The sequence below is a fragment of the Zalophus californianus genome, chromosome 13 (genome assembly GCF_009762305.2).
Source record: "Zalophus californianus isolate mZalCal1 chromosome 13, mZalCal1.pri.v2, whole genome shotgun sequence".
In the NCBI taxonomy this organism is placed as follows: Eukaryota; Metazoa; Chordata; class Mammalia; order Carnivora; family Otariidae; genus Zalophus; species Zalophus californianus.
The window spans coordinates 80,682,354-80,701,564 of record NC_045607.1 but is presented as its reverse complement, the minus strand read 5'-3'; positions in this window follow the sequence as shown (position 1 = coordinate 80,701,564).

Sequence of the window (19,211 nt, the reverse complement as noted above, 5' to 3'; positions counted from 1 at the left end):
CGAGCTGACTTTTCTCCTACCTCCTGTTCTCGCTTTTGTTGAGAGATATTTAGATCTCTTTTTATTTTATTTGACTTTATTTTATTTTGGAGAGAGAGAGCGAGAGAGAGAGAGCACAGTAGTGGGGGCGGGAGGGGCAGAGGGAGAGAGAGAATCTTAAGCGGGGCTCGATCTCACAACCCTGAGATTATGACCTGAACCGAGATCAAGAGTCAGATGTTTAACTGACTGAGCCCCCCAATTGCCCCTAGATCTCTTTTTAAAATGTTTACCCTGTGTGTGTGTGTGTGTGTGTGATGCAAAAGAATTATGTTAAAATATTAATATCTTGGAAATTGTGTTTATAAGTTAAACCTTATTTTGAAAAGTTGTGTAATTTCCTTTCTCAGCCACTCATTTGAATATAAGAAATGCGAATAAAGTGCACTTTTCTCTCCCAATGGGAGCAGCTACTCGACCATCACAAGAATTCTTATTTGAAAAGCCGAAGGACTAAAGAGTCATATAACTGTTCAGTTTGATACCTTATTGAATTCAAATGAGCACATTTCAATGTACGGAATGAGGTGAGCATCTTTTATTCTATAACTCTTTAAAATGGACTTCATTTAGGGGCGCCTGGGTGGCTCAGTGGGTTAAGCGGCCACCTTCGGCTCAGGTCATGATCCCGGGGTCCTGGGATTGAGCTCCGCATCTGGCTCCCCGCTCAGCGGGGAGCCTGCTTCTTCCTCTCCCTCTGCCTGCCACGCCCCCTGCTTGTGCTCTGTCTCTCTCTCTCTCTCTCTCTCTCTGTCAGGTAAATAAATAAAATCTTTAAAAAATAAATAAATAAAATGGACTTCATTTAGATATGAGGCACTAACATGAAAACTAACTAATTTCCTTTAGAGGAAAACATTTCCTTTATGAAGAGCAAGCTGGAACAGACAATAAAATGAGAGACAGAATTTTCCACAAGCATAACTTGAATTTTATACCAGAAACTTTATGATCCCCTTTTACCACATTCTTAAGGAATTAAATGAGATATCACATATTCCACAACACCCTCTGTGATGACCAGGTGCTACTCGGAGCTCCTTCCTCACCCAATGCTTCTCATATGAGAAACCATAATAGTAATGGGTGATACTGTTCAGAAGCAGAGAATCCAGAAAACAAAGAACAAGACCTGGAGAAGGAACAAACTAAAATGGACAGACAAGGAAGAACCTACAAAACAGACACTAAACCCAGAAGAATATATCGGGAGGTGGAGGGGTGGGGTGTAGTGGCGGGGGGTGGAGGAATGGGGGAAATAGGTGATGGGGATTAAGGAGTGCACTTGTTGTGATGAGCACTGGGTGTTGTAGGGAAGCGATGACTCACTAAATCCTACACCCGAAACTAATATACACTATATGTTAACTAAGTGGAATTTCAATAAAAACTTGAAGGAAAAAAATATGATACATAGTGGCCACAAAAAAAGAAGGGTTAAATTTTGGAAAATTGAGATGAAGGAAAATCATTCACCCAAAGACCTGCCATCTAAATAAAAATACATTAAAAAGGAGGGGGTGGGGTGGCGCTTGGCGCCTGGGTGGTTCAGTTGGTTAAGCGTCTGCCTTCAGCTCAGGTCATGATCTCAGGGTCCTTGGGATGGAGCTCATGTCTCACATTGGGCTCCCTGCTCCGCGGGGAGTCTGCTTCTCCCTCTGCCCCCTCCCCCCATTCGTGTTCTTCTGCTCTCTCTCTCTCAAATAAATAAATGATATCTTAAAAAGATAATAATAAATAAAAGAAGAGAAAAATAAAAGAATACTAAAGAAAGAGGGTAGTGGCCAACCATGTCAAATGCTGTGAGCAGTAAGAAGTGTCCAGATGTGACACGGGTGTCATTGATAATGGGTGAGAAAAACAGACCTTGATGTGTTTTAGGAGGCTTTTCTTTTTGGAACATACTGATTTCAGGCTGAATTGAGGGTAGAGTCCTATTGTCTGAAAGCTTTTATTTGGCTGAGGAATATCATTCATTCATAAATAGGTATGTTAGGAGGCCCTGGGCCTGATGTATCCTCAATTACAGGAAAAGGAATAATAGTTGGGTCTGATAACCACAAGACACCACCCCTCATTTGTTTCTGGCTTTCCTTGACTGGAAACATTGTTGAAAATACTCATCATGACAACATCCCCAAGAGGTAAGTGTTAATACCTGCCATGTGCAACTGTCAAACTCCGATGATTGGATGACAACAATTATGTCATGAGTCAGAGGTTACTACTACCTACTTTCAAGAGTCAAATTACACACGTCTGATTGTGGAAGCAATGCGTGGAGGTACTGTGGAATTCCACACGCGTATATAAATATTTCTGGCCATTGATCTTTATTTAACATTGGTCAGATAAAAGCTAATGTTCTCGCATGTCCTTATATACCCTGAATCAGCCTGAACTTCGCCCTGATGTATTCTCAAGTTGTAAGTATCTTTGATAGAGTTGTTGTCATTTTCCCCACTGGGTATTTATCTCCTGTCTGCTTCCCCAGGTGGGGTTTTGCAAGTTTCACCAGATCTCCTCAACTAAACCCCACTTTACCACCTAAGTAAACTTGATAATTATTGTTTTCTCTCTCTGATTGCACCAGTCCTCTGAAGGGAAACCTATTAGCCAGAGATGCTTAGATTTGATTTTCCCAGAAAATAGGTATTTCTAATCAGATACAGGACTATGTTCTTGAACTTGTGGAGAGAGAGGAAACATGAACTCAGCTGTGTTTAGCTTTCTGCTCTGTTTCTCTGAATCACAGTAGATTTTCAGGAAAGTGGAGGAACCAGAAGTAAGCAAGTGACACTATTAAATTTAGGACATCGCAGGGGTGCCTGGGTGGCTCAGTCGGTTAAGTGTCTGCCTTCGGCCCTGGGTCCCTGGGCTGGGCCCTGAATCTGCTTCTTTCTCTCCCTTTGCTCCTTCCTGCCCCCCCCCACACACTTGTATATGTTCTCTCTCTCTCTCAAATAAATAAATATATAAAATCTTTAAAAATAATAAATTTAGGAGATCACAGCAGTAGCAGGGAAGGCTGATGAAACAAAGTTAGCATGTAGGTCTCACTACTGACCATAGAAATAAATACACCAACAGTGTCAACAGACAACAGTAGGTAACATTTACTAGGGCCTTACTCCAAGCCAGACTCTGTTTTCAGCTTAATTCCCACAATTTTATGAAGTAGATCCTGTCTTGTCGTAGAGCCGGCCAATCTGAGGGCCAACAAGGCTACCATGACTTGTCAAAGGTCAACGGAGGTAGTGAGTTCAGAGCTGGGATTGAAATCCAGGCTGTCAATTTCAAACTAATATTCCACAATTCTGCTTCAATCATTTCTCTAACTTTTAGGCATGCTTTCAAATACAGGATGTTTTGACCACAGAATTGGAAATGTTGAAAGGCCCCAAAGCAGTTAACAATAATTACAACGTCTACAGTCTAACAATATCTCTCACTGCTAAAAGACACCCATGGTTGCCATTCTATGCACTTGGTTGCCCTTGAACATGGACTCCTGGTTTAAGATGAACTGTCTGCTCTGACTATACTCTCTTTCACATAGCAAGGTCGTGCAGGTTCTAATTTAAAAAAAAAAAAAAAGGCACTTTGAGGGTCACTGGCTGTGCATTACAGTATACTTTTAAAGCTCTTGTATGCATCACGTTTATTCTATCCTGTGTTCAGTTATATGATCCATTCAACTTGCTACCTGATAGATGTGCAGAAACCATGCCCTTACATAATTTACATAATTTTATGTAATTTACATTTTGTATATTTAGCAGCCCACCTTTGTGCCATGGTACATTGCTTGAGAACCAATCTATTTTTCTCATAACTGGAAATTTAAGTGAGATTATACATGAAAATCACTCTCATTTATTTTCACCCAAAAAGGGATAGATAGTTTGATTCACAAACATTTGAATCTTACTGTGTCAGACATTGTGTTAGGACCTGGGGATACAAGGAGGATACAAACTAACTCATCAAAGAATTCCCTACCAAAAAATAATTATAATGTAACAAGATAATTGACATAACAGTGTATTAACTGTGGTGTGGAAATAAAGAGAAAAATCCCAACTAAGTCTTTGGGGAGTCTCAAAGAAAACTTGACAGAGATGTGGAATTTGAGTCTTTTAGGTTAAGAGGAAAGTTACCAGGTAGACAATGGGGGTTCAGATGTAGCACTTACAAGCAGAAAGTACAGAATAAATAAAGGCATAGAGAACAATGATGGGGTGGGATGTTTGTTGGGATGGTCAAAGCTTCAACTACATGGTCATGATGGTAGTTGCTAAAGAGAGGAGGCTGGAAGGTGGGTTGGGTGAATTGAAAAAATTCTTTTAGACCAGATGAAAAATTGGCCTTATTAGGCAACAAGGAGCCACAGAGAGTCCTAGACCATCATTAGCTTTACATTCTACAGTAGCAATTTGGGTGCCATAAGAAATATAGATTAGAGATTGATAAGAACAGACTCTCAGGGACCAATTCATCACACCCAAGTGCCAATAGATCAAGAGATGATAAAAGTCAGAATTAACATGGTGGGAGTGGATTCCGCGGTGGCATTTTAGGGCTTTAAAAAATGGACTTAAGAGACCATTTGGGATGGGAGGAAGATAGGAGAAGAAAGAAGGAGTCGATGTCTTCAGGGGTTGATGGTGCTTTTGCTAAGATTGGGAATACTAGAAGAATAAATTGGGGGAGGGGAGAAAGGTACTGGATTTTAATTCGAATGTATTGAGTTTGAGAGGCCAGTAGGACATTCAAGAGCTTAGGCCTTCCTTGATGATAATTGTTTAGGTGATTGTATCAAAATGCTGGTGATAACTCCTGTCACACATATCAGCTGTGGGTGAAGAAGAAAATTTGAGTCTTGCATATCAATCCTTTTCTCTGCCACTTAGAAACATTGCATTTTCACCAATGTCAGGGTTTTTTTTGTGTGATTTGATGAGATCAGCTGAAAACTTCCACTCTATTTTCCTGATAACGGTAACCTAGGGAAAGCATTAAATTGTGTTGATAAAATTGTTCGCTACAATCTAGCTCTAATGATAATAGCTTAGAATCGTGAAGCAGCAATATTTTAGTCCAACAGAAAACAAACTTTATCCTGAGCACATGTGTTCTTTTGCCTTTCTCATCTGATGTTGCTTGAAAATTTTATTTTTCCACTTTGAATAGTGGATTCTGCCAACTGTTTTAAAAGCTTTTCTCCCTTTAGGGGAGGAGGGGAACAGTTTTTCCTCCCTTCTGCCTGATAGCTGAGGAGTGAAGATTTAATCGGTGAGAAAAATATACACACTACAACCTCAGAATGTTCCCGCTGCTTTTAATGTTTGATGTACCTGACAGATTACCCTTTCAAAACAGAATAATAGGATAGGTGGTGCTGGAAAAAATTTTTTCCATCCAAGGCAAAACCACATGGACGTTGAATATAACTGGCATTAGCCTAGACATTTGGGGGCTGGGGGGGCATGTCCTTGGGGCACAGATTCTATAATAAAAGGCTTCCAACTCCTTAAGCACATACTCCAGGCTCACTACAGAAGGTGTAATGGAAAGAACATTGAGTAAGAATCAGAAGACTTGGCATCTATTTCTGACTCTGCCACTTTGTGGAACTGGGAAAATCTTACCCCCTCTCTGCCTCAGCATCTTCATTAGCAAAAATTAATGGTTGCGTTAGATGATTTCTAACTTTAATAAAAAATAAATACCATATATTTTTAAACACCCACTATACATGTCAACTACTTTTACATATATATTTACACTCGATATAAACTGATTATGAAAAACAAACTAACCCATGTTACCTGTCATTTTTTTTAAAGATTTATTTGTTTTATTTTTAGAGAGAGAGAGTGTGGGAGCAGGGGGAGGGGCAGAAGGAGAAGGAGAATCCCCAAGGAGACTCCCCGCTGAGCATGGAGCCCAAAGCAGGGCTCCATCTCAAGACCCAGAGATCATGACCAGAGCTGAAATCAAGAGCCGGCCGCTTAACTGACTGAGCCACCCAGGCGCCCCCATCTGTCATGTATTGATGAGGAAACTGAGGCTCAGAGGAAAAGTTCACTCAGTATCAGGAGGTTAGTGAACATTTTAAGGCAAGGTCTTACTTAAATGAGTGTCCTTTCCACAGTATTGCACTGCCACTAAACAATTTCCATTATTTGGCCAGAAGAGAATGACCGATAGATACATCTGAAACTGTAAAACTAACCCACCATTCTTTATCCCAGACAGAAACAGAGGATGATGAGCAACTTTGAGGAAGAATTTCATAAAGTACTTTAGGACAAGAAATCTCGAAGCTTCGAATAGTGATCACGAGAAAAGTGACCCGGAGAGGTGTTATCCAGGTTTGGCAATGGGTCCTTTCTTATGACTGCCAACACAAAAGAAGTTCAACTCAAAAGCTGAGGAGGGAATAAAACACTGACTCTATGCCTTGCAAACTGTGAGGTGGTTAGGAAAATGTTGAGCTCTTCCCTTATCATTTCATAGAATATGTATCTTTGAGAATTAATATTTGTCCTTTGGATGTGTGTGTGTGTGTGTGTGTGTGTGTGTGTGTGTGTGTGTGTGTTTGAGCACTCTGTGTGTCCACGTACCCACGTGCAATTATTGGATAAATCAAGAGACAGGACTGACTCCCAGTGGAGGTAAGGTCTTAAAAGAGATCATTTGCTTGGAAATCCCTCCTCCAATCCCTCACCTGCCCTTAATTCTTCCGAAGTTCCTGGGAAGTCAAGGGCTGTCATTGTCTTTTCTATGGAAGGCTTCAAGAAGCAACTAAATTAGGAGCCACTTAGCTTTGAGCTGTGTGTAGGTTTGGGGTGGGCAGGAAGGTGAGACGAGAGACCAATCACCTGGGCTGGAGGGGGGAAGATGGAGAGGGAAGCAGAGTTGGTAAGAGAATATCCCCTTTATGGAAAGGGGAGACGCAACAATGAGGGGACTGAAGGCGAAACAGGTTAGAAACAAGAAGAATCTACAAGGAGACCCCACTGTGAATAGCTGACCATTTTGCTGCCCCTGGGCCCTGAACAAGAAGCTTACTTAGCATGTGGCTTTAGGTTCTTTTCCCTGCTCTTATTGATTCTGCCACAGACATATCTTTCAAATGGATTCCATCCACTTCTCTCTGATCTGCTGCTAGTATTTTAGTCTAGGACCACTCTCGTCTCTCCCAAGGTTGCTCCACAGAATCCTCCTCAAGCTCCATGTACCGGGTACATGGCCAATCAATTTCAACTCTTTTTTTTTTAATCTTTTTTTTAAATTTTTATTTATTTATTTGAGAGAATGAGAGAGAGAGAGAGAGAGAGCGAGCATGAGAGGGGGTTGGGTCAGAGGGAGAAGCAGACTCCCTGCTGAGCAGGGAGCCCGATGCGGGACTCAATCCCGGGACTCCAGGATCATGACCTGAGCCGAAGGCAGTCGCTTAACCGACTGAGCCACCCAGGCACCCAATTTCAACTCTTACTACATTCCACACCATACAGCCATAGAGACCTGCCTGAAATACAAATCAGATCTTGTTGCTTCATCTCACTTTCCTTGCCCTCCACACTGCCCTCATGGTCAAGTTCAAGCTCTCTAGTGGGAGGGCATAAGTCCCTTGGTGGTTCTCCTGCCTATTTCTCCTCTTTCAGGTCTCACTACCCTCCACCTCGCAGATGATTTCCCAGATGTAAGGGGGTCCTAGTAGGACTTTTTTTTAACCTTTTTTTCCTCTGGCCTCATGGCTGCTCTCTCTGCTATGAGATTCTCTTTCCCTTTTCTATGATAACTCCCCCCAAACTTTAGCATGAATAATATGCATTAATCTTTAGATTTTAGAGATGTCACTTCACCCCGGGAACACTGCCCTGACCTCTTCCTGCAAGACTTTGTTCCTGTTTATGTTTTCATAACTCCTGGGGCACCCTATTGTAGGACACATCACACCTTCTTGTAACCGCCCTATTTGCTTGTCTGTATTTGCTGCTAGTCTTTAAACTTTTTGAGCAGAGTCTTCTTTGTTCATTATTGTAACTTCTTTCTCAGAATAGTTTCAGATATTTGACACTCAGCAAAAGCTAGTCCTTCTTCCCCCCTGTGGAAGGAATAAATGGCTATTTAGCACCATCCAGGAAATAGCTCTCCAGCTAAAGAGAGCTAAGATACTCTATCCTCCTTTTGTCTCAAATAAACAGTTGTGCCTCTTGATTTTTGTTCATTAATCAAGACTTTAACTTGGGGCTCTCAAATGTGATTATAATCTCCTGGACATTCCAGTAGTAGATTTTGTTTTATTACATACATTAAATTTATACTTTGGCCAAATTTCCATATCTGTGAACTATAAGCATTGTCTGTGAGATTAAAAACCTACAAGTAGGTGGAAGTATGAGAGGGGAAGAAGAGGGTATGGGGTCCACACTGAGTATTATTTCTTTGGGAATTTTGGGGGGAAAAGGAGAAATGCTCAGGATGTCCCGGATACAAATGGTTTGGATTTTGTGGCCACCTGTCTTTCTCAAATTTACCGCTCATTCCTCTGCCTCTTCTCGCACCCCCAAACTGAATTTCCGCCTTCAACATGCTCCCTTCTGCCCCAGGCTCAGTTACACTTCACCTATCAAGAAAATACACTCCTCGACACAAGAGAAGTAGGAATTTCTACTCCGCACATGTTTCTTGTACTTTTGTTTTGGTCTAATTTCTCCACCTCCCAGTTAAAAAGGAAGCTGGATTAGAACCATATTCTAGAATAGGTAGGATCACAACAAAAGAAAGCCAGAGGATTGCTTCAAGAACTTCTGTTAATGTTGTTTTCCATTCAACAACTATTTATTGAGTCATGCTCTTGGCTAAGCACTGTGTGAGGCACTGTGGTTCAAAGATGTGGAGGTAGCCTCTTCCTTGCAAAAGCTTACCCTGCAAGCTTCAGAGTTAATATAAATAATTATTGCTTAACTACAATATTCTTGATTTATATTCTTAAATATTTTGGGTCTTGAGAAATTCATCTGTTTGCGTATTTTTCATTTTTAGGAAAGGTTTGTTGACGTAGTGGATTCTAGGATGGTAGGCTGGTTTTCTGACCCAAGGTGGTGGACCGGACATTTGTATATATGAATTGTGCTTTCCCACACCTCCCAGAAATAAAAGTGCCAATGTACTGATATCTGAAGCTTTCAGCTATGAAAACAGGAAAAATGTATAACATTTTAACTTGATTGTGGAAGATGACAGTTGCATGTTTCTCATTTGTATGTGTTTCCATCTTTGTGATAGATGCTTTAATAAATCTCTTAAATATTAAAAAAAGAAATAAACCTCTAAGCAAAGAGAAAGAAAGGGATGTTATCAGCAGATAAGAGATTCTAAAAAAAAAATTTAGAAATTGAAAGGTAAATTGAATAGTGGGAGTTAGAATTATCAGACATGTTTGGGAAACCAGCAGCATGAATAAGGTAATCCAAGCAAAACAAATTGATCTTGTGAAAATGGAAGGAATTTGAGAAATACAGACACCATGTAAAAACGAAATAATTAAAAACAACAGCATCTATTCAGTATACTCAGAGATAATTGGAAAATTATTAAATCCATAAAACAAGAGCAGGGGTGGGGGGCAGTGAAAAGAGCTAAGCTCTGTGACCAAATGGACAGGGGAGCGTGCACGTGCATGTGTGTAAGAACCAGGAACATGTTCATAAAGAAAGTATTGGGCTGAGTTTACTGGTAAAGTCGTTGTACTGTTCCCCTAGGCAGAGGAAGCCAACCATAGAGGCTTTAAAGAAGACACGGAGTGAAGTCCAGGAAACCACAGGTAACTGCAGAGAATTTATAGGCTGATGGGTGCCTGGAAAGAGGTCAGCCTGGAGGTAGGCAGGAGCTAGCCCAGAATGGTCTTCAGACTTTTGAAACCACGCTAAAGAGTTGGCATCCTATCGTGTCAGTAATGAGAAACGTGGGCACATTTTGTAGAGATAATTAATTGAGGAACGGATTTATATGATCAAATAAAAGGTTGATTGACCTGAGTACTGTTTGCTGGGTGGAGTCGAAGGGTTAAGCCCTAAGGCAGGAGGAAAAGCCAAGCAATGAGATGATTTGAACTAAAGTGGGGGTGTTGAGATAAGAGTGGGGGATGGGGCACAAAAGTTATTAAGGTGGTAGAATTGATTGGACTTGGTGAGCCTAGTGGCAACATTCATCCAGACAGAGAATACAGGATAAGGAGCAGATTTCAGAGGAACATAATGAGCCCTTTTTTTAGCTCTTTGTGAATGTTCAGAAATGGCAGCTGGTGTTGCATAATTGCAAAATTGGGGTTTAGCTAGTTATTGGCTTCTAAGAATATAAACGTATTCCTTCTTTCCTCTGGCCTACTCTTGGAAAAATGACACCAAGTGATGGGAGTCCAAGGGTGTTTTTTGAGTAAGAGCCTATATGTAAATTTCCTTACATCTTTATCTTTCCTGCCCCTTTTCAACATTTTGGCTGGTTCTTCCTATTATATAGGTAATCCACAATCTTGGCAAAAGTTCAAACAAAAGGAAAATTTAGCAAGTAAAGAATAAAACTCCTGAAGACCTCTCCCAGAGATAACCAGTACTAATAGTTTGGTCTACAGTCTCCCAGATTGTTTTAGAGTATATCGTTTTATTTAATCACTCATTATATTTTATGGGATCTTACTACAGTACTGCTTTTTAATTCATTTACTCTATTTTTAATTTGGAAAATTTCAAATATTCATACAAGTAGAGAAAAAAACATAACACCTATATACTCAGCTCTTAGATTTAAGAGAATATCAGCATGCTGCCAAATCTCCTTTTTTTGTAAGTGAAATTTCAGTTACAGCCAAATCACCCAATTGCTATGACTTTTCTCTCCCTCCCACCCCCACCCACACACTCTTTCTCTCTCCCTTTCTGTATTCCAGAGGTTTGCACTATCCTGAAGTTGGTGTGAATCAGCCTTATGCATGTTTGTTTTTGAAATAATTTTCTACATATGTATCTACCCAGAAAAAAAATATAGTGATATTTTCTATTAGTCTATCATTTTCATTAAATGTTTACATTAATGGTATCATACTGTATGTATCATTTTTCCGTTCATTTTAAATGTGGCATTATATTTTTGAGATTTACCACATTGCTTCGTGGATTGTTTACTTTTTTTTTTAATCTACTCTATGATACACAACCCCATGTTTCTTAGTTTTATCAATAGTGCTATAATAGTGCTATCCTTGAACATCTGGCTTGTGTAAATATGAAAGTCTTTCATCAGTGTGGGACTATGGGGTGTGCCCACACTCAACTTTACTAGAGATTGACAAATGGCTTTCCACAGAGGTGATACCATCTTGTAATCCCGCAAGCAATTTGTATACTCTTCTGATTCTTTTCACTCTTTGCCAATGCTTGCTTTTTCTACATGAAAAATTTGGGGTTATGAAATAGTATCTGTGATGGTTGATATTGTGTGTTAACTTGACTGGGCCATGGGGTGCCCTAATATTCGATTAAACACTATTCTGAGTGTGTCCCTGAAAGTGTTTCTGGATGATATTAGCATCTGAATTGCTAGTAAATTGCCTCCCCCAGTGGGGGTGAGCCTCATTCAATCTGTGGAAGAAAGAATGAGAGAGAACCCTCTCTTCAGGCCTGACTATCTTCCAGTGGGGACATGGGTCTTCTCTGCCTTCACAATAGGACTTGGGCTAGAAGTTACAACTTTGGGCCAAAAGTTACACCACTGGTTCTCAGGCCTTCTGACTCAGGCTGGAACTGACTATTAGCTTTTCTGGGTCTCTAGCCTGCTGACTACAACGCTTGGGACTTCTCAGCCTCCACAACTACATGAGCCATTGGTTCTGTTTCTCTGGAGGACCCAGACTATTATAATATCTCATTATTGTTTAAATAGACAGTTCCCTTGATAACTAGTAAGGCATTTTTTTCCACATGTTTATTGGCAGTTTGGATGTCCTCTCGTGAATTTTCTGTTCATTACTTCTACCCACTTTGTATGTGTCTAGTCCTAGCCCATCCAACTGTTATTTCTCTCAGATACTTCACCTTGGGGACATCTGTCCCACCCTTATACCCCTATGCCAAGAATTTTAAATGTCCTATCTATTTAAATATAGATTGCAGAAAATGAAGTCTAATTCAGAATAAAGAAGGGTGATGTAGGCAGACGGGCAGTGTGTCCTTCTGTAAATAGGGGTTTTGGAATAAGAGGAGGTAGAATGAATGCATAACCTCAAACTCTACCACCCACGAACGGTCTCATAGTACATGATAACATCGGCGGGCCGTGCCAGCACTTCTGCCCACCACGGTGACCCAGACTGAAGGACAAAGGGGCAGCTATTGCTAAGGCCTGTGCATAGACCTTGGAAGAGAACATACTTCACTTAAAGCCATTAAGGAAGCAGGTAATAGCTGTGGCTGGTTTTTTACTCCTTTATACGGTTCACAGTGATCTTAAACATTTCTCAGAAAAAAAAAATGTCACTCATTTCAACTCCCCTTAATGAGGATTTCTGTTTCTGCAGCATTTTAGTGATATTTATGTCAAAAGCTTACTTTTCAGACCTTCCCTCTTCTTCTATTTCTCTCTCGCTCTCTCCTTTTTTGCTGTTTTGATTGAGCTTTGGTCATGCTCTGTGCTTCATCTGGGTGTTCCTTGGAAACAAAGCAATTTAGAGATGACAGATTGGGGACCAGTTAGAGGAACAGGAAGAACTGTGAGAGCAGGACCTTCTCCAGGACAGACGGTGAAGAAAAAGAGATAGGAGAGTGTGTTGAGAGATGCTCATCCAATGGGTGCCCAAGCTGCTGAGTGCTTCAGTGTGAGCTGCCGTTCCGATGGACCCTTGGCTCAGAACCGCCTTGGTGGCAACGGAAATGCGGAGCAATTATCTGAGCATTGTTACAGAGACGCTCCCACCCCAGAGGCTACGGTCCTTGACACTGCTCTCCTGTTGAAAATTTTCCTTTGCCACAGGCTCAGGCAACCCAGACGTAGTTGATGATCCATTTGCAAGCAATGGTTCCTTTGACAGAAACCAAAAAAAAAAACCTTTCGCATCACTCTTTCCTCCAAGAAAAAAAGGAATCACTGACGAAACTTGACTGGAAGCCTTACCCATGCACAGGTGGATTGTCAAAGGTCACCTGCTAACTGTAGGCAGCCTGGACTGGCACACGGTGCCAAGTGAATCTGAGGTAGAGAATGGTTATTTCCTTGTCACTTTCTAGACCCATTCTTGCTCTGAGGTAGAGGTCATGAGACGTACGAGGGACACCAAAGGTGAACCTTTAGAAGTCAACTCCTCTGAGAAGAATTCTCTGACCACTCACCCCTGCTACCGTCCCTACATACACTCCCACATCTTCCTACGTCTTAGTCAGGGTTTTCTGGAGAAATAGAACCTATTGGATATATTGAGACACATAGGAGAAGATTTATTATAAGAATTGGCTCGTGCAATGGCAGAGGCCAAGAAGCGAACCAAGGAAGCCAGTGCTGTAATTCAGGCAGAGTCTGAAGGCCCGGGAACCAGGAGAGCTGAGGTTTGAGGGCAGAAGATGGATATTTCAGCTCAGACAGACAAAGCAAATTCACCCTTCCTCAGCTTTTTGTTCTCCTGAGGCCTTCAACAAGTTGGATAATGCCCACCTGCCCTGGGAAGGGCCGCCTTCTTTACTCAATCTACCAATGGAAGTGCTAATTTTTTCCAGAAATACGTTCACAGAATACCCAGAAATAATGACATACCATCTACCTGGGAATTTCTTAGACGAGTCAAGTTGGTACATAGGATTAAAGCTCACATTGTGTTCACCTCCCCTTGCTAGAACTTTGCGCTCATTGAAACTGTTCACTTACCTGTCTCCACCATAAAGCTTAGACTCCTAGAAAGACAGGACCAGTGCTGTTTGGTCCCTGCAACCTAGCACAGTGCTTGTGGAACTTGTGCAACCATTTTAGTGGCTGGAGTTGGGTGTGGTGAAAGGAGCCCCTGCCAACTGCGATCAGGTTCTTGTACTTCTTTGGGCCAGGCTCTCCCTCCCAGCCCCCACCCTGACCTCCCTTTCACCTCCATCTCTCTACTTAGAAAGAGATAAATAATAACACGCATATACAATGGGTTTACACGCATTGTCTTGCTTACATTATTATTCCACAATAGTGGATGAGGTTTAAAAACTCTCAATACCATGCTCTTAAATTTGCAAATCTTTGGAATGAGAATTGGGAACAATGACAACATTCTGAGCTTCCCAGAAGGTAACAACGATGGGGATTTTTGTGGACATCTGAGAGAAGCACGTACACAGATGGTTTGCCTTTTATTGGCTCATTCTTGCCCAGAAGGCAGCGCTCCCTGAAACAAAGGAGCCTTATATTAGAAGGGTGTGGGGGTCACAGCAGCCGTCAGGGCGGCCCTTGTCCTTGCTCTGGTCTCTCTCTGGCCTGTCCTGTATCGTTCACCTTGCTACCTCCCAATCCAGAGCTTGTGTCATTTTTCTTCTCCAGAGTGGAAATGACAGAGCTCTAAAAAAGCGTTTCTGATTGGTATCTCTGAGTCAGGCAAGGGGGCGGGGTGATTAAAACTGGACTCACACATCTCTTCCCATCAGCTAAACCAGAGCTGGGAAGGACAGAAAGAACTCGCTAGGGGAAGGTCCCCAGGAAAATGTTTTCGGTGGAAAAGTCAGCGAAAGTAAGGCAGATTTCCTTTGTGCTTAAAGAGAGGGTGCCACTGGAGCAGGAGGCCTCTGGCAGAATCCCCATTAAGACGTCAAAACAGGCTGTATTAAATCACTTCTAGAAAGCGTCTCAGAACCAGAAAAAAAAGAAGTCCAATTTCATAGAGCAAGAACTGTGATCGTATTAAGCTCCGACAACTATGGCATTTGGCCAAGAGGGTAAAAATACACTGAAACTCCGAGAAGCCCCGTAAATGTCTCGAATAATCCCAGCTTGTGTGCCAAATGTGTCATCTTTCCTCTCCCCTCTCTTGTCTCTCCTCCTGCTCCCCCTCTCCCTTCCTTCTCCTTTACCTCTTTCCTCCCTGACCTCTTTCTCCTTGGGTGTTCCCTGCACCCCCCCCCCCTTCCAATGCAAAGCATCAACAAACATGGACAGATCTCCGATCTGGGCCAAATACTGTGCGAAGAGCCAGGGTGTCGAGATGAATCAGTTCTGTTTCCTGTCCAGCACTAAGGGTTGTTTGATAGGCTCTGCCAGGTTCTTCTTGCCCCTCCAATTGCCACCTCCTGGAGCATACTCTACTCAGCAGCCTTGGCATTCTTTTTTTTTTTTTTTTTTTAAGATTTTGTTTATTTATTTGAGAGAGCGGGAGCAGGAACACAAGCGGGGGAGTGGGAGAGGGAGAAGCAGACTCTCCGCTGAGCAGGGAGCCCGATGCCGGGCTCGATCCCAGGACCCTGGGATCATGACCTGAGCTGAAGGCAGACGCTTAACCGACTGAGCCACTCAGGCGCCCCAGCCTTGGCATTCTTAATCTGTAATATGGGCAACTGGGATTTTTCTTAATCTTATCAAAATTATTCTCAGAAAAACTTTTTTTTTTTTTTTTTTTTAATCCTCCTATAGCACATCCTCCAAGGATAAGCAATGTGCTTTTTATGCCACCAACATTTCAAGTCCGGTCCCCACCCCACCCCCACCCCCGGTACAGCCCCTGACCACTCCTCTTCCAGTAACATCTCTGCCCCCCTGTGCCTCTTCTTAGAAATTCCAGAGCCGCCCTTGACCCTGCCCTCAAGTGGCTTACCACCTAGGGGAGTCACATTTAGATGAATTGCTTTAAAATTCTTTAATCACTCGAGCAGTTGACAGGAAAAGTTGCACAACTGATTTGGAAACTCCCACTTCAGCAGGTGGCTGTGCTTGGGCCCAAGGGGACGGGTGGAGCAAAGAGCAAGAAGCCAAAGCCCTCAGGCCTCCCGGGGCGATTGCATAAAAGACCGAGGTGTCGATTAGCACAGGGACCAGCCAGGACACTGGGTAATGCCTCCGTGTCCAGTTAGATAAAAAACAGTTCACCCTGTACCTAAATAATATCTTAGTCTCTGTACCAGCCTGATTGAAATCAGCTAACCTTTAGGCAAAGAGCACCACTCTTCTCCGCTAAAGCTTTGGGCAAACTTTTTCAGCTTTGTGCAAAGGATTGGGTTAACTCTTGCAAAACTGGTTCACCAGGAACAATGACTAAGTGGATTTTTTTTTTAGCATCCGGCATATTGTGTCTGAGCAGCTATAAATATATTTACAAGCTGGAATTCCAAGGAGGGTAGGGTATTAGCTTGCTGGAGCTGAATGATGGGCCCACCCCCAGCCTGCATACTGTGGTTTCATCTTCATCGCTTACAGTTTTATTTTCCTTCTCAAGGACTTTGGGTCATTTTCTCTTTCACACTAAGAACTTCTCTCCACCCTGCTCCCGTGTGTGTGTGTGTGTGTGTGTGTGTGTGTGCGCGCGCGCACAGGTGCACGTGTGCGTGTGCATGTGTGTGTCTGTGTTCTGATCTCCCCAGGGGGTTGAGAATGCCATGCAGGTAGGTCTCTGTTATGAAATGTACTATCTACTTCTTAACCATTCCAGTGATGCAAGCCAACTGACACACACACAGGCCACGCTGTGAATCTGAAAGCTCAGAGATGTGTTCTTTCAAACGGGAAGTGTTTGGGGAGTCTGAACAGCTCTGTCTTTGGACACTGATGTTTCTAGTTCCAGATCTTGGCCCTGGGGCAGGGAGAGGGTGTGGCAGCCAACGACATTGGACATTGCTATAGGGCAGCGTTTCCGACTGCGTGTTCCCAGGAATTAGCGACAGGAGGGATGCTGCAGAAGTGTTCAGTGAAATAAGGATGTCCAATACGGATGCTTTCTGGAGGTACTAAGTATGCTAATGTGCCTTGGGCGTAGTCAAGGATGAGTTGTAAGACTTGCCATTTTTCAGTTTTCTCAGAAGCTGTGTCACCTGCACCCTTCCCTGCCCTAGTGTTTCGAGAAGCACGCTTGTGTGCTGCCTGAGGGCCTAGGGAAAGAAGAGAATGAGGGAGGTATCCCCGAATAGAAAACTCCTCTGGTCATAGTTCCTGTTGATGTGGCCTGGTGGATAATTTTCCACTTTCCACGACTGATCTGGGGAGAGTAGACCTGACTCGGGGACTGCTGTGTATGGATCTAGGGCTTCTGGCATTTTTCTCGTTCCTTTTCACGACTTTGTCCTATCTTGGCCCCATTGAGAAATCAGCAGAATCCATTTGGTCACAGAGCGGAGCCTTTCTCCAGGATGAGGGATCATCTTCACATGTATATTTAGGCATTATTTACGATCTGTTCATCTGCCTTTTTTCAAGTTCAAGTCAGTTTGGTCGGCTAAGCACGCACTCAGAGGGATCCTTTCCCAGCTCTGCTGTTTCCTCCGCAAGGTGCTTTCTCTGGCCAAGCCTAACTGACCCTCTTACTGCCCCTGTAGTCACCATGCTGTCTTTCCGGTTCTCTGTGCCACCAGCTTGGTCTCTGCCGTCTAGGACTCCCCCTGGGAAGTATCAGGCTTTCATGTCTGTGTGCCACCGGGCTCAGTCCTGGCCACCCTCAGAGTCACCCAGGCACCATGCCAGCCCATTGACTCCGCTGGGTCCTTTGCCTGGAGGATGTGCCCAGAGATTTCCACTTCTACATGGTGCCCCAGTTGATTCTGACGCCTGCCCGGGATTGAGAAACAACGCTCTAGGTTCTGCACACACAGCGCCCTGTCCTTTTTCTTGGCGGCCCGCCTGGGTCACAATTCCAGTTCCCCGACCTTTGCCTTCAGAGGGGGGAAAACAGAAGTATTTGTAAAGTCCCTGTTAGGTCTCAGGTGCTTTACATGGGTTCTTTCATTTCATCTTCACAACACGTTTATGAAGTACACATCGTTATCTTTATTTAAGGATGGGAAAACCAATATTCAGAGAGTCTGGGTAATTTTTGAAAAGGCTCTCGAGCAGGCAATGGCAGCCCAGGAGTTCAGCCTCCGATCTGCCAGCATCGACAGTCTTCTTCTTTGAAAAAGTGTGGTCCCTGGGCCAACAGAACCAATCTGACCTGGCACCTATTAGAAATGCAAATACTTGGGTGCCATCTCAGACCTACCCAGTTTCATTGCGAGTAGGGTCCAGAGACCTGTATTTTAGCAAGCCCCTCAAAATGATTCTGAGGCACCCTGAAGACTAAGACTATGTATTTCCCTGCTATATTGTCTCGTCTCTTTTTCCTTATGTTTCTGCTCAGAAGAATTGCCATATTTCTTTCCCAGAAACCCCACTATCAGTTCACTGTGCCGTTCCACTCATATCTTTCTCAACTAGCAGTTTTATTATGCACACCCTGCTCATTTCCTTAGCGACATTCATGGTATCTGAGCAAGCATGGGGATCCAACCTAGCTTCCGGTTTTGCACTATCTTACCTCAGTCTCTTAAATCTTCCTTTGCACATTTTAAGACATTGAAGACACTGATTTCCAGACCCTTTTTGAATTTGGGAGTGTGTGTGCATGTGTGTGTGCACACATATGCACACACACACCCAGAGTGAAGTTTGATCACACCAACTAATTTCTTCATTATATGATATCCACCACTGCTGGCAAATCCCTACCGGTGGTCCACTCTGAGCTTGGATTCTCAGGTAAAGGACTGAAAACATCCAGTGGACTTGGAAAGTTTCATTCAGCATTGGGCTGTATCTCTTTAAAGTGAATCAAGCGCGGGGAGATTCTTGAGCATGGATCTGCTGATAACATGGCACCTCCTCAAAACTATAATCTCATTCAGGGTTGGATGATGTCCAAGTCAAAACAGAAATGCTCCCAGGCCACTCTGCCAGAGATTCAGGATGGCAAACACCTCTTGCTGACTCTGCCTCTCTCTCGACATGCAGAAAATCCGGGTTGCTCAGCAAAAGTCTGATTACTCCGTATACCAGTTTCATCCTACCTTGCTATTCAGACGACATTTGAGAAATGAATTTATTCCAATATCTACCTTCATACATAATGCATAATGACTGGTGAAGGACTGGTGAAGGATTAGCGTTTTGGAGTTCAAAATATCTGA